A 24,787-nucleotide genomic window follows, 5' to 3' on the forward strand; every position below is an offset into this window, starting at 1 on the left:
TTTGCTGTCATTTGTAGTTGCGTACATCACTCACCTGGAAGTTGGCAGAGGTTTTTTCTTGGATCCCACCAAATAAAATCCACAGTCTATCACGAGACAGCACCTTGGATGGCTGCTGGAATGGCCAGTATGGGGATTGAACCCATGACCTTGGCGTTATTAGCACCACGCTCTGACCAGCTGAGCTAACCGGCCCACAACTTGTGCCTAAACCGACCCCTTCTTTTGTCCAATATACCAAAAAAGAGGGTGGAAGAACTGTTAAGACCACAAGAGAAATGTGTGTTTACAAGAAATTACTTCAACATAGTGGAAAAAAAACTTGAACCCATGACTTTGGCATTATTAGCACCACGCTCTGACCAGCTCAGCTAACCGTTGATGGAGGAATTAACAGTGAAGTGAGGAAGTAATTATTGAAGTTAACTCAGAAAGATCAATTAGAGAAAAAGAGTCTAACTTAACATCAATGGTACTAAGAGTAACTGTAGATAATATTGCATCTGTGGGATGATTATTGGTAATTTTTTCTCTAATGATAAAAATTTTATTTGTGAAGAAGTTCATGAAGTCATTACTAGTTAACGTTAAAGGGATGGTTGGCTCAAAAGAGCTCTGACTTTTTGTCAGCCTGGCTACAGTGCTGAAGAGAAACCTGGGGTTGTTCTTATTTTCTTCAATCAGTGATGAATAGTAAGATGTTCTGGCTTTGCGGAGGGCTTTCTTATAAAGCAGCAAACTATTTCTCCAGGCTAAATGATGATCCTCTAAATTTTCCTCTCCAGCTTACGAGTCATCTGCTTTAGGGTACGTGTTTCAGAATTATACCACGGAGTCAGGTACTTCTGATTTGAGGCCTTAGTTTTCACAGGAGCTACAGTATCCAGAGTCGTACGTAGTGAGGAGGTAAAATTATTAACAAGATAATCGACCTCTGTTGGGGTAGCGTTCAGATAGCTGCTCTGCTCTGTGTTGGTACAGGGCATTGAAGATGATAACAGTGGGTGCATTATATTCTTAAACTTAGTTACAGCACTTTCAGAAAGACATCTACTGTGATGACATCTACTCCCCACTGCTGTGTAATCAATCATTGCAAATGTAAATGTAAATTTTCAGCTCAGGAGGGTAACTCCTAAATTCCAGCTGCATTGTGCTCCTCAAAGAAGCAGAAATCCTTGTTGCACAAACAACAAAAACAAAGTTCTGGTATTGTAGGGGGGGGGGGGGCTTCCAGATGTTGAGCAGCTGCACTGTTTCCCTGTCTTTTGTTCCTTCTTCCCACTAAAGAAATATTCTTTAATAATATATTAATGTTCAAAGGCAAAGAGGAAACACACACTGCATACTAAAGTGTGTGTGTGGAACATGAGGACACATCACCATGGCAGAGCACCCGGTATGGATTGCAAACCATGATAAAAAACACTGACATGGAGTGCACATTATCTGCAGGTTTCCACAGGGGGAAATTAGACTTATGTGGCTGCAGCTCACAAGTTCTTGTTTTTATAGTTCTGTGTAACAAAAATAAAAGTAATGTTAACATTGCTGTTCACAAAATTTATAGCTGTAATAAAATTCTACTTTATTTCTTCACCTGCAGGAAGTGTAGTCAGCTGATTTTAATGCCATTTTTAACATATGATGATTGATATTTTGGTTTAAAATGATCAAATGTGTCCTGAAGCTGGGAGGTTAAATAAATCCAGTCTGGTGTGTGTAAAATAATCAGCTGTAGTTTGTTTCATAGGGTCATTTTCTGCAGAGACAATGTAGACTGACAGTCTCACAACTCTGTCTCAAGCCAGGCTGTGAAGTAATCATGACCTTTAATCTATAGATTCATAATCCACGACACAAAGTTTGTATTCATGGAATTGAAATTGAGGTTTTATACTTTTAAGTCATTAAAAAAGCACACACTTGGATAATGGAGGGGTATCAGCAGAATAAACCAAATTGTTTTCTCACACAGGGCACTCACATATTTTTTTTCTTCTACTTGTTAACTACATTATTAATTTTACTAGCAGGGAATACATCCTCGATTAGATTAGAAAACATCTATGGAATGATACTGGAATAAGCAAACATTTAGGCCTGAGACGACATGTAAATGAGAGCAAACAGCAAGATCATTTAATGGGGTTGAGATGTAGAAAGAATGGGTTGGTTTGAAATACAACGGTTAACCTTTTTTTTCTTGACTGCCATGGTCATGCCTTTGTGCTCACATGCTCTCTTTCGGGCCCTTTTAACACTTTGAAGCATTTATTTATTATTTATTATTTAATTTTATTTTTATATTATGTTTTTATATTATATATATATATATTTATATTATTTTATTTTTTTCTGGAGTCAATGTGACATCTATAGAATAATTATGAATTTATTCTAAACAAATTAAAACCTACTGACTGCAGTAACAAGAATATTTAAAACTATTTTTAAATGAAATAATTTGTGTATTATTCTCAGTTTCCTGTTTTCTTCTTTCTGGATAGAATCTCACACCAACACATTCAAAGAGAGATATAAAAAATAAATGTAAACTTTTTTATCACTCTGTGCTGTTTTTTGTTTGTTTGTTTTTTATGTGACTTATTTGTGCCTTTATGGTATTTTATATTCCCAATGCACCCTTAATCAAATGGGTGGAGAAAAAAAATACAAACAAGAAAAACAAGCAAAGCTGATGAACATTTGGAGCCAGACAACACAAGTTGAGACAAGAACACAGTGACAAACCTTGGGTGTATAGTAGAGATTCTTCAGCTTCTGCTCTGTTTGAACAACCTGTAAGTCTCTCTTCTTTTTACCATAAACTTATATATTTATTATATTATAGATCACTTTTTTGTGATTTGACATGTGAAATTCTAGTGTGGCTGGAATCAAATAGTTTGATGAACAGATGACATTTGATATCTGGAGTTCAGATAAATATTAAATATGTAAGTATCTGATTCAAAACACTGCTTCACAAACTAATGGATTTTCTACAACAGGAAGTAAATATTTGTTATCCTGATGGGATTAGACTGACAAAATTTATCATGTTAACATATCATAAATCAGTCTGTCAATCACTCAGAAAATTGAAAGATAAATACACAGTCGTCTTAACATCATATTTACACACATTTATGAATTACCAAAAAATGAACTGCTGCCTAAAAACAAACATAATTTTATTCAAAGTGGCGATGTTACAGAAGGTATTCAGTCGCTGGATTTCAGTACAAAATGGGCAAATTTCAGTGGGCAAATTTAGCACAATTTAGAAAAAACACATACATTTAGATATTGTACAAACACAACCCCCTTTTTTCTTAGTTTTAAAAAAACAAAGTATATTGACTCTTTTTCATAAGAAAGTGTATGACAACAGCAGGTAAACAAGAATTACTGAAACAGAAAAATGTATCTGTCATGATCCACTGTTTGCTCTGTTAATCATAACCAACAGAATAGATAAATTGAGCTTGTATTAATTTTTACTTTTATGTGGTCTGTTTTGGTGTTTGGCTTTAGAGACAGTTACAAACACTGGATTTACAATGAACTCTCTTAATGGAAGACTTGGGTAATGATGGTCTCCCTCCTTGAGAGTCTTCCTCACTTGGCTGATGTTGTGATGAAGGCTTTTTTTTACCGTGATAGGATCTGGATCATCCACACGTGTCTTCTGTGGAAGTCCAGGCCTTTCTCTGGTCTTTTCTTCTGTGAATGGACTAAACTGTCGATGTGTCCTCTGCCGATTGACTATTTCTTTCAGAGCTGCTCCACAGGAGGTCAGGGTGTCACATAAACAGCTTTAACTGCACAACGACACATTTAAATCATTTCCACACTTCTTAGTGTGGTTAATTAAAAAAAAATAATGATAAAAAATCCCTAAAACCAATCTAACTCCATTAAAGGTTTAAGGGACTTATTAAAGACAACTCTTTTTTTTACTTTAGTCTTTTTTTTTTTTTTTTTACAAATAATCAATAAAACCTGTAAAAAAAATATCCACTCTTAAATCTGCACTTTAGAATGTTCCACTAGAGTCCTAAAGTTTTTACTCCTCGTAGCTGTGGGTATATGAGAACCAAAATGTGAACTCACAGGCAGAAAGGATTAAAAAGCTAACCCAAAAATCCAGAGAAGTCAAAAGCCAAAATCCAAATTTCAGGAAAACACACAAGAGAACAACTTCTCAACAGAAAATAAATGCCAGCTTCAATGGCATTTATTGCCAATTTCAAGAAACACAGAAATTTTGGTTGAGTAAAAAATATATTGAATGAATCCTTGAATACAACAGTTCACATGGGGTGCATCTTGGTTTTCAATTACTCTGAAACGGAAACATTTCCAGTATCATGTCATGGTTCCATCTTCTTGTATTGTGATAGTTGAAGCTGTTAATGAGTCACTGAGGCATGTTGGTCTAATGAAAGCTGTGATCTTTGCAGGTTGTTCACATGAAGAGTAAACTGGAAACATTTTACAATAATGGATTTGAGTTTTGTTCATTATGTAGTCATAATCAGCTGATCAGGCCTGAGGTAAAAAGTTGTTTTTTTGTTTTTTTTTCTCTCTAAATAAAAATTCAGGTATCAACACAAACTGTGGCCCAATAATGGAGGCGTTAACTTGAATGTGGTTTTGGAGAACTGTTACAGTCTTGATATCTCATGCAGCTCTGTACAAATTATTGCAACAGATTTAATGTTCAAAGGCAAAGAATGCATTTGAACTACAAATTAAAGTGTGTGTGGAAGTGAATCAATACACTTGAGTTTCACACGGAAAATAACCACAGTGAACTAGACCAGTTCAAACTTGTATAATTACTCAGGTTTGACTAACAGTCAGTTTCTACTGGGCGTTGCTCAGACAAGTACAACACTCACAACCAGGCTCACGTGCACGTTACTATCATCTGCTGGTTTACTCAGGGAAAAACAAATAGTCTGTGTTATATAACTTGAAAACATGCATCACAGCAACTACAGGGTGGGGTTTGTTGGACTGACAAGCTTTTGTTTGTAGTAAGGCAGGTCTTTATTTTTGAGTGAGATGCAAAGAAAAGTTTAAAAGTTACTAATTTTTGTTTTTACAGCATTACTTGTTGCACTTTTGGGTCTGATAAAATGTTACTATTGACTGCCACTGGCTGGTAGCCTGTAAGAACTTTGGCTTTATTAAGCCTTAACACATTTGAACAGGTCAGTTAGCTACAGAAACCAAACTGAAGAGCCACTCCCATGATTGATCTGAATCTGGAAACAAAAGGAAATCAAAGTGAATTGAGCTGCGAGTGATAGTGAAAATGCTTCCTCAAAATTAATGTGTTAAACATTATTTGTTGCATAACATGAATCATTTGAATCTGAAAGAAAGAATTTTGTTCCACTTATCACTGCATCATTTTTTTTGTTAAATACACATGGTGACAAAATGAAGTATGCATTAAGATAAAGTCAAGTAAATAGTATTACGACAACACCAAGAGAAAAACAAAATAAATATCCACCCATCCAAATATGTATCCACACACACACACACGTATGAGTATATGGTTATGGCGTTAACGTCATTTTAACAAGATTAACGCTGACAGCACTGATATATATGTGTATCTTACATCATTTGTGTGTCTCTGGATGTATTTCACAAACTCAGCAACTTCCTCATTTTCTTCAATGAAGACACCTTCAAAGTTCCCCTGCTCTGAAGTGCTGAACGAACACAGTGACAGTTGTTTGAAAAGAAACATCAAAATACAATTTTTGTACAAATCCATATTTGATTTATGTCCACAATGCATAACGTACCTTGCATTTGATTGAAAGCGATAAAGCTTGCGGTTTCCATCAACTGACATGTTGACGAGCATGTCTGGAGTGCAGGCAGGGCAGCTAAAGCATGGCTCCTTGCACATCCTGTCCACTTCACACTTTACAGCACTCCACTCCAAGAAACTTTTACTGAAGGCATCAGCTGATATTCGGCCAGTCTTTTAAGTAGAGGACAAACAACAGAATATTCAAGGACAGTCATCATAAGATTAGATTAGACTAGATTTCATGTTGTTTTCAAAGCGGTCTGGTAAATCCAAATGACCTTTGACAGGTGCCCACATATACTGCGGGCCGAGGGTAATTCAAAACAATGTAGCAATGTACAATTTGCACTAAAACCTGCAAACACATCTATTGTGTATGTAGTGTGTGACAAAAGAGCAACTTACCATTTATGGTTACAAGAGCCACAATTGCACCGGGTGAAACCTCAACGTTACCTGCTGGGCAGTCACACACAGTCTGGCCTTAGCACAGGCAACAGCCGAACTAACATTAAAACACACAATATATACAAAAAGAATTAGAAATGAACTGATACACAATAAATATACAATAACAGCACACACTCATAGTACATAGCAATAAATGCATAAGACTTAAAAACCGTACATATTGGATTGTGAAACTCTGATGAAGGCTTCAAAAACCCTCCTGTTACTGCCTCTCTGCTGTGCAGGACAAAGCGTGTGTGAACTGCAATATCACAGTCAGCACAAAGGAATGGAAGAGGCAGGCAGTCCAGACACCTCACAACTACTTGTTTGCCACACTGACACACACGGTGTGACTGTGGATCCAGAGTAGCTAACATATTGTCTATAAGACAAGGCCTGGCCTCTTTCCACTTTTGCAAGGACACCATGTTTCTGATCTCCCAGTGAGTAGCAGCTGCCTCAGACGACGTCTCACAAGTCATGGCTGCGTCCTCTTCTCCATCCTCCAACAACTGAAGGAGCTCCTGACGAAGCACCTCAGTTCCACACACTAACAGAAAATAATAAAGAAACTCTTCCACAAAGTGAAAAACACTCTAGGCAGTATGTTTCTTAGGACTGCACAAAAGCCCTGCCTAACTCAACTATAACAACAAATATAAAAGTAAACTTTAAAAAAGGAATAACAACATATAAAAGAAGGTAAAGTACCTTTTGTTGGGTTGACACTGGCAACATAACTAGGTTCTTCACGTGGACATTGATGCTGATCTGCAGACACTGGGGGGAAAAAAGAGATTGAAGAATATTTACTTACTGAAATTCTTTGGTGAAAACAAGTTGTGAGATAAAATCAATGGTTGTGAGAACACTGACCACATGGCAACTAGTACTTCGACTGGATGATGGTCTTTGAGGAATAAAATCTCCCTGTCTGTCACGTTTTTTCCAGAGCACTGGTCTTGGCTGAGGTTCACTCTGTGCATCATTCTACGCAATTAACGAGGAAAAAATGCAACACCTAAAATACAGTCTATGATTAAAGCGTGGTGGGGGCGGCATCACAGGCATGGGCAGAAAAAAACCAAAAGAAAACGTTCATGCTGAGCCACAGCTGTAAAAGCTGCTGGTCATAATATCAGTTTGGATATGTGGTGAGAGGGAAACATGAAGATGAAACCAGGAGATGTCCTTACTGAATCATCAGAGCTGAACAGGTGATGGAGAAACAGGTTTACCTTTCAGGTGACATGAATGAGTTGAAGGGAAGTTATGAACTGTTTCTGAGAGACAAATAACACCAGGATCCTTTTTTGTGTAGCTGACAGCTGGTAACTGTGCAGGGGCGAGTTTAGCAAAGTGTTGCCAGGGGGGCAGGTAGGGCATTAACAGGGAGAGGGGGGCACAAAGAAATACTTTTCTTTCTTATTCTCATTTAAAATGTCTCACTTTTAACAAATAATTATCTGAATCTTACAACCAAAGTTTTTATCTGATGTAAAATGTATAGAAATCATACATATACCAACAAGACTGTACATCAGTGTCACAACAGCGTTTGTTTTCATTCAAAGGCTTTATGGCTTTAATACCTGGTGGGCCGGTCTCTAGTCAAAATGCCCGGGCTGAGTTTTTGTCCCAGTCCAGCCCTGGCCAACAGGGAAACAAACGCCGACACTGCGGTGCAGTCTCGGACGACAGTACACCTAAAGCTGGGCAGACACTGTGCGATTTTCAAACTGCACGATTGACTCGCAGGGGTTATAAGTTCGTAGGTCACGATGCAGGTCTCACACTATACCGCCCGATGCTCTGATGCGACCTGAGTGCTCACACTGTGCCTCCATAACATGAAGATTATAACAGAAAATCTGTCGCTCTCTCTGTCTTTCACTCACACAGACACACCACCACCATCAACTTTGCTAAATTGCTAATGAAAAACATTGATCAGGCAGCTGTGATTGAGCAGCAGTGTAAATCCAACTATTTTCACGTTTGTTGTGGTCGTGATAATTTTGTGATGCCACATCGAAAAGGCTCGGATGAGCTTTCCGAAGTTCCACAAGTTGTGCCTCCATCGCTTGTGTCCAGATCACACGCTGCACAGCCGTGCTGCTCCGTCTTTTCACCGATGTTTACATGTTTCCGCGTGAGCAGTGTGAGCGGCTGCGGTGACACCCTGACGAGCGAGCAATGTTTGTTCGCTCAGAGAAAGAAAAAAAGGCTGCAAAAGTACAGGGAGGAATGGGAAAAGGGAAACACCTGGCTGGGAAAGGTCACCATAACACCTATAAAGCGCACTGCACTGTGTGCCGGCGCACTTTTTCCATAGGCATGCTTCTAATGGTGGGCACATGAAGAACGTGAGGGGCGTGAAAGCTCGGGGAACCCTTAACCAATTTCTTGTCCACCAGGCCACGGCAGAAGCAGATATGGTATGTAAACACTGGTTTGTTTTTTAAACCCTCTGGTTAAGGTTAATATGGGCATGTGCAGTGAATATCAGCGCTATGTGGCCAGAAGTGTGATATTATAATTTATTTTGTGTAATAAACAACTGCAAGGATAGATGATTACAACAAATAGATCACTAATACATAAAAGTAATACATAGATGAATAATGATGATGAGTTAAGATGCGTAATCATGGGAACAAGTGGGTTTACAAACAGGAGCAGCTGATTAGCTTTAGAAAAGCTGAAATAATACCTCAACTGAAGCCAATTGTACTAAATACACTAAATGTGCACAGTTACAAGAATATTTTTGTTCTATTGTTTTCTATTAATTTATATAATTTTAAGTTAAGCAGGACAGAGTTCTTTTAAAGAAAGATTTACTTATATTCTCAAAAGTTAAGCATGACAGGCTTCTGTTTAAGAAAGAGACCTATTTTACTGTGTTAATGGTGTCATTTTGAGCTAAAAATAAATGGCCAAATGATCATTTGTTTCCCATATGGTCATATCACAAAGAATACGCATCTGCTTAAATCAAATTCAAGTCAAATGGTTAAAAAATAATTTCACACACAAAAAAAAGAGCTAAAAAATTCACCACACTGGGAAGGGTGAAGACAACTGGGTTGCCCGGCCCTGGCCACGAGGTGTCCCTTATTTATTTCTCAGGGAGTTGGCAACCCTATGTCTTCATGATCGAAATAACTTGAACACAAACACCAACAAACAAAGAGGAAGACCGAACTGGAAGGAAAAAACTACAAGTCCCAGCATCCGCTGTGTTTAGGGAGGAGTAGTGAAAGTGAAAGTATTGAGCTTCCGTTGAGGAGGAAGGTGGAGCTGAGGCAGGTGAGCAAAGGCGTAGATTTTGCATGGACGGGAGGGACGTGTCCCCACCAATAATTTGATCTCTTCGAGAAAAGAAAAACAAACCCGATAGAAAGAAAGAAAAAAACAATCTGTCAACGTCTCATTCACCCAGCGGTGCAGAAAGAGTTAAATTACGTTCTCTACTGGAGTCCTACGTCATGTGACAAATATGGCCAATGTGATTGGCTGTGCCTTTCAGGGAGCTCTGTTTAGTAGTGATGTGCGATACCACTGATTTCCTTTCCGATCCGATACCAAGTAATCTCGAGTAATCGGTGATACTGATCCGATACGGATACTCTGTACAAAAACGTAATGTTTCATTGCATTACATAATACAATATATAATTGTATTGTGTAATTGTAATAATAACATAACCATATTGCTTCATAATGATTAGAGGACATCAGACAACTTGTTTTTATTGCTTAATAATGCAGAATAATCATATAGAAATAAAAAAACTGACGTTGTGCTATTTGAGCATGTTGCCTGCCTGCAGCACTAAAGGACTCTGCGAGAGACGTCTGTCTCGCTCTAGCAGCACCTGTCCCTGTCCTCCTCTTCAGTTCACCTCAACATAAGCTCATCATATTCTGTGATGTGATTTACTCTGAGGTGTTTGACGACGTCAGTGCTGTTGCCACAACACCTCACTGTTTTGCCACATATATCACAAACCGCGCCTGGGCTGTTTGTGGAGGTAAAACGCGTCCACACAGGACTCTGTTTGCGCTCAGCCATTGTTGTGAGTGTGCACGCCATGGGCTGCGACACATTTATACAGCCGTATTTCGCATATGACTATGAAAGGCGTAAGAGGAAGTAGTTCCTTCCAAATTAGACGATCCGAATGATATAGTTTCTTTCCACTGCGTTCATTTTAATGGAAAAACTACAAATTTACCCCAGAGTACTAAAATATCGATATTATAATATGAGAATCGATTCTAGAACATAAATTGCTGGTATCGGAAGAATCGATATTTCAGTATCGATCCGCACACCACTACTGTTTAGTTTTAGCAGCGGCAAGCCTGCGCTGCTAGGGCCTGCAAGGAGCAGAGGTGGGTGGCAGCAAAAAGGAAGAACCTGGATATAAGAAAGTGTTTTTCAAAGAAACCTGTAAGTTACTTAAAGTCAAGCTCACTCATAAAATGTGTCCGTCACAATAACATTACAGGCTATGCTAGGCTTTGGCCCACATCAGTCTAAAATTGTATGTAACCATGAATAACGTGTTTTGGAAACTAACTGCACAACAGGCAGCACTATTAGTTCTCTCAGTCTCTGAGCAGCATTTCTAATTTTGATTGAAACTGTCAGAGAAAACGGCAGCGTCGAGCAAGCCAGGATATTAGTTTACAGAGGCTGTTAAAATTATATGTCTAATGTTAAAATGTTGGTGACACAATAATTTCATCCTAATGGCACTGACATATTCATAGGGTTCATTTTTGAGACAAAATATAATGAGGTATTTTGCAAATAAATAAAAATAAAACCTTGTAGTGCAGTTTGCACAAATTGTTTTAAAAATGCACTCAGCCTACAAACATTACTGACGAGTCAAGATCTGCACAAAGTGACAGAAACACCGAAGCAGCTCCACATTTTATTCTTATTGTCACGTATGTTCTATTTGTCAGGTGACAGAAGAACCAACACAAAGCTCAGAGAGTAATGGTGACACAAGATCACAGGTGAAAATAAAAAACTTAAAATAACCCGGTTGCACAAATATGCACACCCTTAAACTAATACTTTGTTGCAGCACCTTTGCCTTTTATCACTCTAATCAGTCTTTTTGGGTAGGAACCTATTAGCATGGCACATCTTGATGTGGAAATATTTGCTCACTCTTTTTTGCAAAATTCACATATAAAACTATGAATTGTAATTTTAAATGGTTTAAAAGCAGGTAGAATAGCATATGTACACAGCAAATCCAGCATGTCCAAATTAACACTGTCGGATTTGATTTCAACACTATTAAAGTGTCTATATGGATCCACACCAGAGAGTGTTAATTTAACTCTTTTTGGAGAGTTGGTACATTAACTCTGATTTAGTGTTAAACACCAAATCTGTCTGGAGTTGATAATTTAACACTTGGTGTTAAGAGTTTATATATTAACTCTCAAAGAGTATTTTAGTTTAACTACGTAAGAGTTATCTTCTACAAGTCATGCATCAACAAGAAAATAAGCTACTTGACTATGAAGGAAGATCCCGACGAAAAAATTTAAGGATCTATAATGTCCCGGAAGGAGCCGAGGGCTCGTCTATGGTGGACTTTGTGGAAAAACTACTGCGGGACACTCTGAAGATAAACCCTAACGAGGAGTTTGGCATCGAGAGAGCACATCGGGCGCTGGCATTAAGACCCGCCGGAGACAGGCAAGATAAAACGCGATCAATAATAGTCAAATTTCTCCGCTATAGGGTTAAAGAAGAGATCCTACGTAGAGCTTGGGAAAAGAAGAAAGTTTTTCTGAATGGGAAATTAATATTCTTTGACCATGATTACCCTCCAGTAGTACTGCAGAAGAGAAAGGAGTACGTAGAGGCGAAGCGGGTGTTAAAGCAGAAAAATATCCGCTTCCATACTCCGTTCCCGGCAAAACTACGAGTGTTTTATGAGGATGGAATAGTTCTGTATCAGACGGCGGAGGAGGCGACTACAGACATGAAGGACAGAGGACTTCCAGTTAATGTGACTACATCGAAGGAGAGTCTGGTCGAGCAGCTGTCCCGTACCGCCTGGGAAACCACGAGAGGATCAACTCAGCGAGGGACAGACGACGAACGAGAGAAAGATATCAGGGCGAGACTGTGAACCTTCAGAAGACAGATCATGCCCTTGTCAGAGGAGCTATAAGTACTGTTGGACGTTAAAATGAGGTAAAAATACGCGGTGTTAAATATATTTCAAGATGCTTGTGTGTATATCTTTACCCCAATTGGATGAGATTATACAGATATAAGCGAGAGACGCATAAGGACACACTTTTTGTGTAATGAACAACGACTTTGTTTTCTTCCGCCTCAAGTGCCATGATGGGGGCCCTCAGCCCATATATGGGAGAGGCTTTCCCTCACAGCTAGACATTTTCTCTAGCTCTACACAGGGTCATCTATCAGAGACCCCAGCCTTGGAATCACAGTTTTTTGTTTGTTTTTTTTCTCTGTATTTGATGTTTATGTTTGATATTTTTGTTTGTTTAGGGAGTAGATCTGATAAGTTTAATTTTACTTGTTTTATGGACATACGCTGATTACATATGGCTAGTGATAAAGTAAAATTTCTATCTTTCAATGTTAATGGGCTGTTAAATCCAATTAAACGTACTAAAATCCTAACTAAAGTGAAAGCAGAACAAGCCCATATAGTCTACTTACAGGAGACCCAATGACAGATAAGGAGCACGTAAAATTAAAGAGAATGGGTTTTACTAATCTGTTTTTTTCTTCATACAAATCAGGACATAGGAGAGGAGTTGCAATCCTTATTTCAAGCAAATTAAACTTTGAAAAAGTATCTGAAATGGGTGATAAAGAGGGCAGATTTATTCTAGTAAAAGGAAAAATAGATGGGAATTTGATCACCCTCTTAAATGTTTATGCCCCGCCAGAGAGTGATATTAGCTTCTTCCAAAGGAGGATCTGTGGAGGGGATTTAAATATACACCTGCAGCCAAAATTAGACTCGTCTAGCAAGAAAACATACGATATGAATTCCCCATATATCAAAGTGAATGCACTTTTTGAGGAGGTAGGATTAATTGACATATGGCGAGACCTTTTTCCTAATAGAAGGGACTATACTTACTACTCTGCCCCACACTCTCTTTATACAAGGATAGATTATTTTATAACATTTGGTAAAGATAAGGATAAAATACATACTTGTGGAATTGGGACGATAGATATAAGTGACCATGCACCAATATATTTATCCATTGATTTTAACTTACGGTTAAAAAATAATACATGGAAATTGAACTCAAGTCTATTGAATGATTCACCTTTCAAGGCACAAATTAAATCAGAAATTAGTCTCTTTTTAGAGTTCAATGATACCGGAGAAGTACCACCTCCCATACTATGGGATACTCTGAAGGCGGTACTAAGAGGGAAAATTATAGCAATAGCTTCATTTAGGAAAAAAGATAAGAATAGAAAATTAGAAGAGTTGAGTAAGAAACTAAAGGAATTAGAAAGAAGACATAAAAGGGACTCAACACAGGATATATTAAGGGATATCAAAAACATTAGGAACGAAATTAACAATCTAGCCACACAAGAAATCAAGAAAGATTTAATGTTCTTGAAACAGAGACAATATGAAAGTGGCATTAAATCTACCAAAATATTGGCGTGGAAATTGAAAAAAAAGATAGCGGAAAATACAATTTATAAAATTAGGGACCCAAGTACAAAAGTGATAAAAAATAAATTAAATGAAATACAGGAAGCCTTTGAAAGATTTTATAAAACCCTATACTCTGAAGCCCCGGGCGGGACTGAAGCTCAGATGGATAGCTTTCTGAACTCTCTAGACCAGGGGTGGGCAATCTCAGTCCACGAGGGCCGGTGTCCCTGCAGGTTTTAGATCTCACCTTGGGTCAACACACCTGAATCACATGATTAGTTCGTTACCAGGCCTCTGGAGAACTTCAGGACATGTTGAGGAACTAATTTAGCCATTTAAATCAGCTGTGTTGGTTCGAGGAGACATCTAAAACCTGCAGGGACACCGGCCCTTGTGGACTGAGATTGCCCACCCCTGCTCTAGACTTACCCACTCTAGATGAAGAACAAAATCAAGCAATGACAATGAATATAACTGAAGAAGAATTAAAAGCTGCAATTAATAGGCTTAAATTAAGTAAATCACCAGGACCAGATGGTTACACGGCAGAGTGGTATAAAGAATTTAAAAAGGAACTGATACCTGTTTTACTGCCTACATTGAATTGGGTTTTGAAAAAGGCACAAATGCCCCCCAGTTGGAAGGAGGCAATTATTTCAGTTATACCAAAAGAAGGCAAAGATAAAATGGAATGTGGATCTTTCAGGCCAATCTCTGTCCTTAACGTGGACTATAAACTTTTCACATCTATCATGGCCAAACGGCTAGAAGAGTTCCTACCAATACTGATATGTAACAATCAAACAGGTTTCATACATCAACGCCAAACACAGGACAATATACGAAAGACACTACACATTATGGACCATATACAAAAACACAAAATCAAAGCAATTGTGATGAGTGTAGACGCTGAAAAAGCCTTTGACTCTGTCAACTGGAAGTTCCTTTACAGGGTATTATATAAATTTGGCTTTCATGATATGATTATTAAAACTATACAAGCACTATATGATAATCCTACAGCCAGGATCAAAATTAATGGATGCCTATCCAACAGTTTTACCCTAAAAAGGGGCACTAGACAGGGCTGTGCATGGTCACCTTTACTTTTTGCACTATACTTGGAACCACTAGCTCAATCCATCAGGCAAAACAAGGACATTAAGGGAATTTTTATCAAAGGGACACAATATAAACTGGCTTGCTACGCGGATGACATTTTGATCTACCTTGGACACCCAACATATTCTTTACCCAAGCTGATGCAGTCATTTGAACAATACGGCCAATTATCAGGCTATAAAATTAATATAGGTAAAACCCAGCTACTCTCATATAACTACAGCCGACCAGAAGAAATAAAATGTAGTTACCCTCTGGTATGGCAAACGGAGTTTTTTAAATATTTAGGCATAAATTTACCGAAAGATCTTACAAAACTATTTGAACAGAATTACCTACCCTTATACAAAAAAATAAAGGAAGATATAGTAAGATGGAATTTAATTCCTTTCTTTAGCTTTAGTTCAAGAATTGATTCTATTAAAATGAATATATTGCCAAGATTTTTGTATCTATTTCAAACCCTACCAATAGAGATTAACCAAAGTCAATTTAATGAGTGGGATAAAATGTTATCTAGATATATGGCAAGGTAAAAGACCAAGGGTTCGCCTTAAAACACTACAGCTGGCTAAGCAAAAGGGAGGATGGGGCCTCCCTGACCTCAGATATTATTACTTTGCAGCGCAGATGAGAGCAATAATATGCTATCTTGAGGGATTATTGGAGAGAAATACATAATGCCTTACAGGATATCTTTAAACGCGAAATACCCCTCGAGAGTAAGACTATGTTCTTTGGATATATACCTCAGGAATGGCCTAAATATGATAAACATTTAATAAATATTTTACTGGTGGCCTGTAAAAAGAATATCACCAGAAAATGGTTATCCCCAGAGAGCCCAAACATAAGTACATGGATGGAAATCACAATGGAAATTTATAACATGGAAAAGATAACATCTTCTGTTAACCACAAGCTGGAGAAATTTACATCATACTGGGAAAACTGGGTCAAATATATCACGCCTCATAAGTCAGATTTTATTATTACAAACCAATAATTATGATGTATGTATATATATTTATAGGATCACCCCCTACCAACACATCCGTGTTTTTGTTTTTTTTGTTTTGTTTTTTTTAGGTTTGTTAGTTTTGTTTTTTGTTTTTTTTGATTTTCGGATTATGTGATGGTTTCAATTACTTCTATAGCTGTAAGTATTCTTCCCTTATGACTTGGATGTAAATTAAAATACTATTTCAGTATCTAAGGCAGATAACCTAAGTATGAAGAATGCTTACATGATGTACATATTGTGAATGCCTGCTTCTGAAACCTTAATAAAAATATGAATTAAAAAAAAGAGTTATCTTCTAATTAATTATAAAAAGTGGGAATTTTACTGTTCTGAACTTTTAGAAATTTCTTTTGGAAATAAACATTTACTAAAAAGACGCAACGGTTTTTGAAAAACATTTGTTCTGAACTGTGCACCACAATTTCAAAACATTTTCTGAAAGATGAAACAGTGTACATGTTCTCACTTTCATTAGAATTGTGTCTATCAAAAGGTCTGACATAGGTGAGCTGGTAAATGCAAATAACAGCATTCTCATCACTTATTTCTTCAATACAATATGCATGTCCTTCATTCATCCCTTTGTGGAACTTCAACGCACTTCTGCTCTCTCCCATATTCCATCTTCACAAGCATATCCTGTGCGGAGATTGAATAAAAATTAGTTGACACTAATTAATGGCACAAATAATCCAGTAAACAACTGCAGCACAGTAAAAAAAAAAAAGGAATCCTCTTTGAGCCACTATTTGTGTAACGTATTTTCCCAAAAGACAAGGACGCAGGAAACAGGTAATACTGAACTAAATGTAAAACCTCAACCTTTTTAATTTTTACCTAAACCGTGTGCACAAAACTCTGGAGGGATCTATGCTAACGTAGAATCCAGTCAGGACGCCTGCTACTGCTGTTTGCTCATTTTTTTTATTTTATGGGCGATCGTTTTCAGGCTTCAAGCAGCACCATTATACCAACATTTCACATTCTAGACATTGTTTTAGGTGTATTTGACCAAAAGTTTGACTGAAAATTCACATGCAAGCTTTTTTCAAGGCTGTGGTATTTGCCCGCAAACAATACCTTTCAGCTAGCTAAAACAGAATATTATGCTATCAGCGAGCAACATGGCTAATGCCTTTCACACAGCTTTGTCTCAACTCCAAAGAGCCACAGAAGTAAAAGCTAATAGAAATAATTGAAACAATCTTTGAAAAAATGACTTACCAAGCATGGCAAACAACTCAAATATGTAGAGCAAAGTGTTCTGAAACGGCTTCACTTCAGCTTCGATTGGAGCCTATGGTGCTGGGGGTGGAGTCTGTGAATTTACTCTGTTGGTGTCATAGCCCCTCTAGGAGTTCAGAGTTAAGAGGTCAAGAGTTAATGTTTCCATTGTAACACCTCCAGATTTGAAATAGAAACACTCTTTTTTAACACTCGATTTTAACTACTATCATTTTACACCTCAGAGTTACATTAAAAGAATGTGACTCTGCTTAGAGTAAAATTAACTCTACTTTTGCAAGAGGACTATTAACACCAAAACATTTAACACTTTTGAATTTGCTGTGTAGGCAAGTATACTTCTCCTTTTTTATCAAGAAGCAAAGACAAAAAGGGGAACAAAAGAAACAGGGCAGGGTTCGGTGGTTGAATCATCCGTCCCCACCAATGCCAAAACCAAATCTACGCCTTTGCAGGTGAGTGTTAACATGAATATGTTTCTTCTTATGACATAAAATAATTCCACACTGTTCGTGTCTGTGGGTGAAATGTGAGGCCGGTCGGCTCCTCTGAGCGCTGGTTTCCTGTAAGTAGAGAGGAAGTGAGTTTAGCTGAGCCTCCGTTTAGTGTGAGAGAGCAGGAGGAGAGTGAGAGCTGTGCTGAGGCAGGGTGAGTGTTAACACCGCTCTGACATTACTGTGTCTCTGTGGCGGGAACAACAGGCTCCGTCAGTGGAGGCAAAAATAATCAGACTTTGGTTTTTCAAAGGAAACAACTTTATGTCGGAAGTTCCCGCACGCTCATTGGATAACGATGTGTCAATCTCGAGCTATTAGCCAATGAGCGTGCGGATTCACAGAAAGACCCGCCTTTATCACGGGACTTTAAAAACTACAATGGCGACAGAAACTCAGTGAGTGGAGTTCAGGGTGACGTTATGAAACTGTGACGTTTGAGCCACTTCCTGTTGTCAGTCCCAGCGTCCTGATCACCGAGGTTTCTGTTGCTCTGATATCTGATATTGATTATATTGGTAAACAGGCTGTAGCATAAACATCAAACACAGTGTGGAGCAGGGAAATTATTTTACTGCTATTGTTAAAGAATAATCATCATCACCATTGCATTAATAATATAATCTGTAGTTTATATTGCATTCAGAGGTTGAACAGTGTGTCTTTCAGAAAAGGCTAAAAGTCACAGGCTGACAGGAAACAGGCTTGCAGAGAGTTTGCAGAAGTGAAACCAGTCTTAGGTTATTTTGAGCAGCAGGCCAGACGAGGCCATTTGAATTACTAGGTTATTCAAATTGATCATTGCTTTAACAATGTAACAGATAGCTTTAAGATGGCCTTAAGATGTTTATGCATTCAAGTTATTATATTAATTTTGTATTTCAGATGCAGTTATAACTATTTTATACATAATGCATATCTGTGCTTATTTGAGTTGATGTTCAGGTTCATTAATGGTCTAAAGCTTCACTAGTGAGAGTGTCTAGATGATCCATGCTGAGGGAAAACTAGAACATAGAAGGAATTGCAATACATGCTTACAAAACACTTATATCAGTTTATTTTAATATCTTTTATATGTTCATATTCTTGTATTAAGCTTTTAGTAGGGGTTCTTGATTAAAACATTTATTTAGTAGATGACATATCCATAGTTTTAGTTCAGTTATTACATATCTGAGAGTGGCTTCTGTCTCTCTGTCTAGAGGTCAGGAGCTAGTCGCGAGGTGAAATAGGGTGCAATTGTGGTTAGCACACAGACACACACACACTCAGTTAGAGAGAATCATTTATAGGTAAAAGTTTAATCATGTTTTGCTTGGGGTTGCAAAAAGAGCAGTTTGTCGCAGAACTGCTGCTGAGGTGCCAAGATGACAAGCGAGCATCCGGCAGTGACAGGAAGCACCTGTTATGAAGATAGAAGACAATTGTTCTTTTAAATTGTGTCAAAAGTCGTTGTGGTTTTGATATTGACGTATGTGTATATATCCTGTCTGTGACGCATGAAGGGGCGTCAGTAAATCAAGCCCTGACGGTATAAAATCTGTGTATGCTTTGAGGAAGTCGAAGATCAATTGCTGTCTGTAGCGATCTTCCCACACGTGTGTATTCATTAAAAATCATTGTTTGACCAAGAGCTTCTGGACCAAGGGTGGTTTGTACTCTCCTTCCTCAATTTTGAACCTTAACATTTGGGGGCTTCGTCCGGTGGTTGAGGAGGGAGGATTGGAGGTGTAGATGGTGAAATTTGGTGGTCCGTTGTGGTCAGACAGGCAGGCGTGACCCGGCAACCAAACTGAGGGGACAGGCGCCTTTAAAAAGAGGTAGGCACAGGCCTGTTGATTTTATCCGAAGTGTGCTGAATTGGATGATAAAATTAAATGTCTATTCAGTAAAAGTTGCCGGTAAATGTCTGTTTTGATTTTGATGAAAAATCTCATGAGTTGAAGCAGTTAGAGTTCTGCTAAGAAGAAATGAAAGCAGTTAGAGTCTGCTAAAGCAGTTTGAGTCTGCTAGGAAAAGTTTAAATACTGGGTTGAAGTCCCAAAGAAATTGAGTTAGAGTCTCAAGTAGTTTGGTAGGGAATTTGGTCATTTTGTGGGTTTAAGTCCCGGTTGGTCATTAGGTCAGACCTTTGTTGGTCATTTTGTGGGTTAGAGTCCCCATTGTCCATCAGGGTCGATCTGCCTCAGTCATACACTTGTTTTGGGTGTTGATTGTTGTTTCAAAGTATTATAAATTATTTTAGGACGGCAGTTAGAGTCTGCTAGGAAGCGCAGTGCTCAGAGGTAACGCTTGCCAATGCCAAGGACGCTTAGGCATTGTCCTCGAAGAGGGATAGTCAGTTGGTCACTGTGGAGTTTGGGGCACTCCAGAATCACTAGGAGTTAGAGTCTCCTTACCGTTTGGAACGGTAGTCTGCGCTTTTTTGGTCAGGAGAAGTTGGACTTCGGGCGTGTAACTTTAACTTAAAACTTCGGGGTAAGCCTTGGCTGGGAAACGCCAAAAAATAGAGCTTCAGGCAAAGTTTGGGTTGGTTGACGCTTTTAAATTGAGTTGTTAGGGACTTTAGAGATGAGGCCAGAAACTGTTGGACAGATACTGGTTAATTGATTACAAAAAAGTTGGACTTTTTCGGTGGGACCGTTAACTTAAATTTGTCGAAATTGTGTAGGCGCTAAAGCTGACAGATCTGGCAGTAGTTGTAAATATAAGACGTCTTTGTAATATAAAGTGAGAGGAGGCTGTGTGTCGAGTCAGTAATGCACTGACTGTCTGCTGCTATTTTTAGACGGTGTGTGTGAGTGTGAAAATGCAAATGAGTAAGTAGTGAACTGTTTAAACCACAGTTGGTTTTACAAATACTGCTGCAAACATTGTTGAGTGTGTGTTTAAGATGCCATTTATGTTTATTAGAGGACTATAAATAAAGTTTTGAGTTGCCGTAGTGGATGTATAGTAATTGACTGAGTTTGGATGTAGATATATAAATATATTGAGTGCACTGTATATACTTAAGACTAACACATTACTTTCAGTAGTAACTTTTCTCCAGCATTAGTTGCTGGTGTGTTTTATTTTTTCAATTTTTTGTGTGTGCGGTGAGAATTAATGGAGGTTTCAATTTTTCGTTTGTTTGTTTTTGACTTGCTCTTTCTGATTATGATAAGCATGTCTAAAGTACTCTTAGGAAAGTGTGTTTTGAGTTATATTCCTCAACTCTGGTCACAGTTTAAGTGTGAATGCGGTGACTAGAAGGTTTTGAATGAGGAATAAAGGTGTGAGAGGTATTTCTTTGGTAATGTAAAGTAGGATGTTTTAAAGTTTGAAAGTGTTTTTAATTTGAGAGAGGCATGAGTGATGTTATAAGAGTTTGAGTTTCTTTTTCTTTCAGTTCAAGAACGCATAAGTACATACACTTGGTACACCCGTTTACTCTTTGACTTTATTAAAACAGACGGTGTATTTGAGTCTGAATTTCAGTAATTGTATGTTGATATGGTAATTTAGTTTATGTTAGGTGAAGGAGATGTCCATCTCTGCGTCTTGCAGGATTGAAAGTGAGCACGTTGAAGGTTGTGATGTGAATGCTGTGAGTACTCGATTTGAATGATTCTGTGTGATTTGAACAAAATAATAAATAACTAATAATAATAACTCATAGGCGAGTGTGTGAACAGAGGAAGTCTGCAGAGTGTGTGTGCGTAAAAAGAGGGTGTATTGTTTTTACATCAAGGTTTAGTAGAACTAAAGTAGAACGTTACAAACAGATAAAAAAAAAGTAAAATGAAGAGAGAAAATAACTGACAATCACATTAATGAATAGAAAACATACATACACAAAGTGCCATATGTGAAATTATTCGAGGAAAGAATCAGAAGCGAGATAGTTTAATATAAGATGCAATGAAGGAAGCAGCTTACACTCCTTTAATTTTCAGAGCCAGTGTGTTCCCTATGCTCATAGCACCCCTGCCCACTTGGCCCCCGTATCAGGCGAGTATGGAAGGCTGGATAGCCCATGACGGGTAAGATCCCACCTCGAAACCCTGGGACAACCTAAGGCAGGCACAGTCACGATTACTCGGCCTCCTGTGACCTCAGACTCACTGGTGAGATGAAGTGAAGAAGACGGGACCTCACGGGTAAAGCCGCTGGGCTGAGGCAGAGGGGGAGAGTGGCAAGTGGAGCCCTGACTTCTGGCTGAGGAGCAGGAATGCTGTTAATAAGGTGGGAACTTAAAATTTGGGTTAGCAAATTTGGGAAAGAGAACTGACGGCTTAAGTGGAGAATTGTGCAGGAGTCGGACACACTGCAAAAGCAACATATGCAAATTCACATACACAAACAGAAAATGCATTAACCTTAAAAAGACAAGACAAGCTCATGGAGATTAATGCATAGACACAGATTAAACCTGGCTTAGAACACAAGATATGCAATGAACATCAGCTTGCTACTTATATGAGTGGTAGAATGGTGTGACTGGTTAATAGAATACATTTGAGTTTGTAGTTGAGGAATAACTCAAAGAAGCTATATGACAAAGGGAGTTATGAAAATAAAAGTGATTAAAGTAGTTTTAAAAAGAGTGACTTAGGAGTGCTCTCTCGTACTGAGTGATCAAAACCAGTGATCACTGTAGAAAGAAATAAAGTGATTTAATAAGGTGGTAATGTTTAAACATATGTTTCTGTTGTTACAGCAACTCATTGAGAGATGACTCAGTATGCAAATGAGCTGGAGTGAGTGGTGACGGAGGAACTTCCTGTGTGTGTGTGTGTGTGTGTGTGTGTGTGTGTGACTGAGGAAGTGACTTTCAGAAGAGGAAGCATAGCAGAGAAGAGAAGTGCAGATTTGGGTAGGAAATTTATAGTTTAGTGATATGTTGTTGTAAGGGGGGTTATGTTTTATGCTGAATTGAAGTATGTTAAAGTGCATAAAGGGGGTGATTTTTGTGGGCAAATTGTGTGGTTTTAATGAGACTTTCGGTGTATTGAGGAGGTGAAATTATGTGGTGGCAAAACTTGTGTGTTTAAGGTTGTTGAGGTTGTTGGGGTGATGGGTTGATTCTGTCAGTTAGGTTAGGGTTGTTGTTGTTTTTGTTTTTAATAGAGGGAGTTTTAGGAAACATGGACATGTCTAAGAATTGGCCCATTATTTTTAACAGTGCACTTAAAGAAAACCTGCCAGGTGATTTTGTTTTGTGTTTTGTGAGCTAATGATCAGCTCTATTTTTTCTCATTTCTGTTCTAAGCAGGCCTGCAACAGCGCTGACAAATTCTCGGGGAGAGCAAATGTAAGGGGGGCTTTCCAGATTACAACTGGCTAAGGAGAAAGCTACCTGTGATCAGGTCTAAGTCCCTGTAAAAAGGATTGTGGCAATTCAATCCAGTCCAAAAGCATAAAGAAATATTTTCCTATGGAAAATAAAAAATGAGCTCATTTTGCCGAGGGTGGAGAATCTGATCTGAAGCTCCACTATTAGCAAATATATGGTGTGACTGAATGTGAATGTGTGTGACTGGATGAAGGTGGGGGAATGAATAAATGTGGACAAACAATTGGCTTCTACCAGAGAAAATTTCTGTTTTGTTGACTGGGGTTAGATTATGGGATTATAGTATATTGTTGGGAGAATGCCAAATGTTAAAGGGGAAACATTTTCGGTTATGACTCAGTTACCATTAATTGGAGGAACACATGACTGATAATTGTTCTGTTTTAAGTTTATTTTTATGACATAGATTGGAACATGAGTGGGGAAAACTGAGCATTTTAAGTTTTGTATAGTATTGTGGATGTATAGTATTTTTGACACATGAAATGTGTCAAAAATAAAAGGGGGAATTTAGGGTTTAATAATTTAGGATTATTTCAGGACTTTTTGGGGTTTTTTGGTCATTTGGGTATGGTAAAACTGAAACTGTTATTTTTATGTTAAGGTTAAAGGATTAAAGAACTGAATCCTGTTTAGAAGATACAATGCCAGTGTTTCAAAGCTGTGAATAAATTTTAGGGGGAAAATTAGTGAGGGTTGAAGGAGGAGAACAGGTTTGATTTCTTTTGATTTCTAGAAGAAGTGGTTATAATGTAGGCTTACACATACAGATATTACATAGATTTATTTTTAGGATAAATGGGAGAGCTTATAAATAGAAATAATTACACGCTTACAGACACAGAGTCCAGAAACACACATGACAGTATTGATTCCAGGCAAAAGGCCTCAAATTCATTTAGCTTTTAACTGAACTTAAAGAAGGACCAAAGAGGAAGGAAAGCATATATTTTGGTTAAGTCTGATAAACTAAAATTAGAAGGTATTGTTACATTAAAAGGAGCAAAATGAAACAAAAAGGCTATACCAAAAACAGGTTATAACATAGGAAATGTGAGGTTAAAATGAAGTTAGTGTTAACACACAGGAGTTGTTTCTAGGCAGCATTTAACTATGATGAAATGTATACAGGAGTAATTGCTTATATGCTTAAACTTAATTGATTAAAGTGGTTGTTTTCTTTTGGAGCTTTTAGTAGAATAGGCGCTTATAATGATTTTCTTGTTAAAAAGGTGACTTAAGATTAGAGTGGGGGCACTTGCAGCAGCGACAGTTTGTGTGTACAGGATGTTGATGATCAGATAAGGGAAAATAGAGCAAGCAACCGGACGTGAAAGCAGTGCTTAAAGAGTTTCAAAGTGATGAGTAACGTTGAAGAATATATATAAATACAAGTCAATAAGTTAAGAACATAATTAGGATCAGGCTTTTGATTACAGATAGGATAAGTTAGGGAGGTGCAGGAAAAGGTGTTTTGTTTCCTTTGCAGAAGATCTCGACGACCACAGGGAGGTCCGAGACCACAAGAGAGGGACCGAGAAAACCAAAGCT

At 38.0% G+C, this 24,787-nt stretch overlaps 1 protein-coding gene and 1 non-coding gene across 2 annotated transcripts in view; one reads left to right on the forward strand and one right to left on the reverse strand.

Moving 5' to 3' along the window:
• Nucleotides 1-24,787, forward strand: part of LOC146634503 (NACHT, LRR and PYD domains-containing protein 12-like) — a 208,125-nt gene that overhangs the window by 143,758 nt on the left and 39,580 nt on the right. The gene's annotated exons all lie outside the window — the stretch shown is intronic.
• On the reverse strand, nucleotides 122-195 carry trnai-aau (transfer RNA isoleucine (anticodon AAU)). Its single transcript has one exon. It is a non-coding gene; the product is annotated as a tRNA-Ile (tRNA).

Source organism: Diplotaxodon limnothrissa, linkage group LG3 (genome assembly GCF_057381915.1).
Source record: "Diplotaxodon limnothrissa isolate DT_005_m linkage group LG3, D_limnothrissa_male_GT1.1, whole genome shotgun sequence".
Taxonomy (NCBI): Eukaryota; Metazoa; Chordata; class Actinopteri; order Cichliformes; family Cichlidae; genus Diplotaxodon; species Diplotaxodon limnothrissa.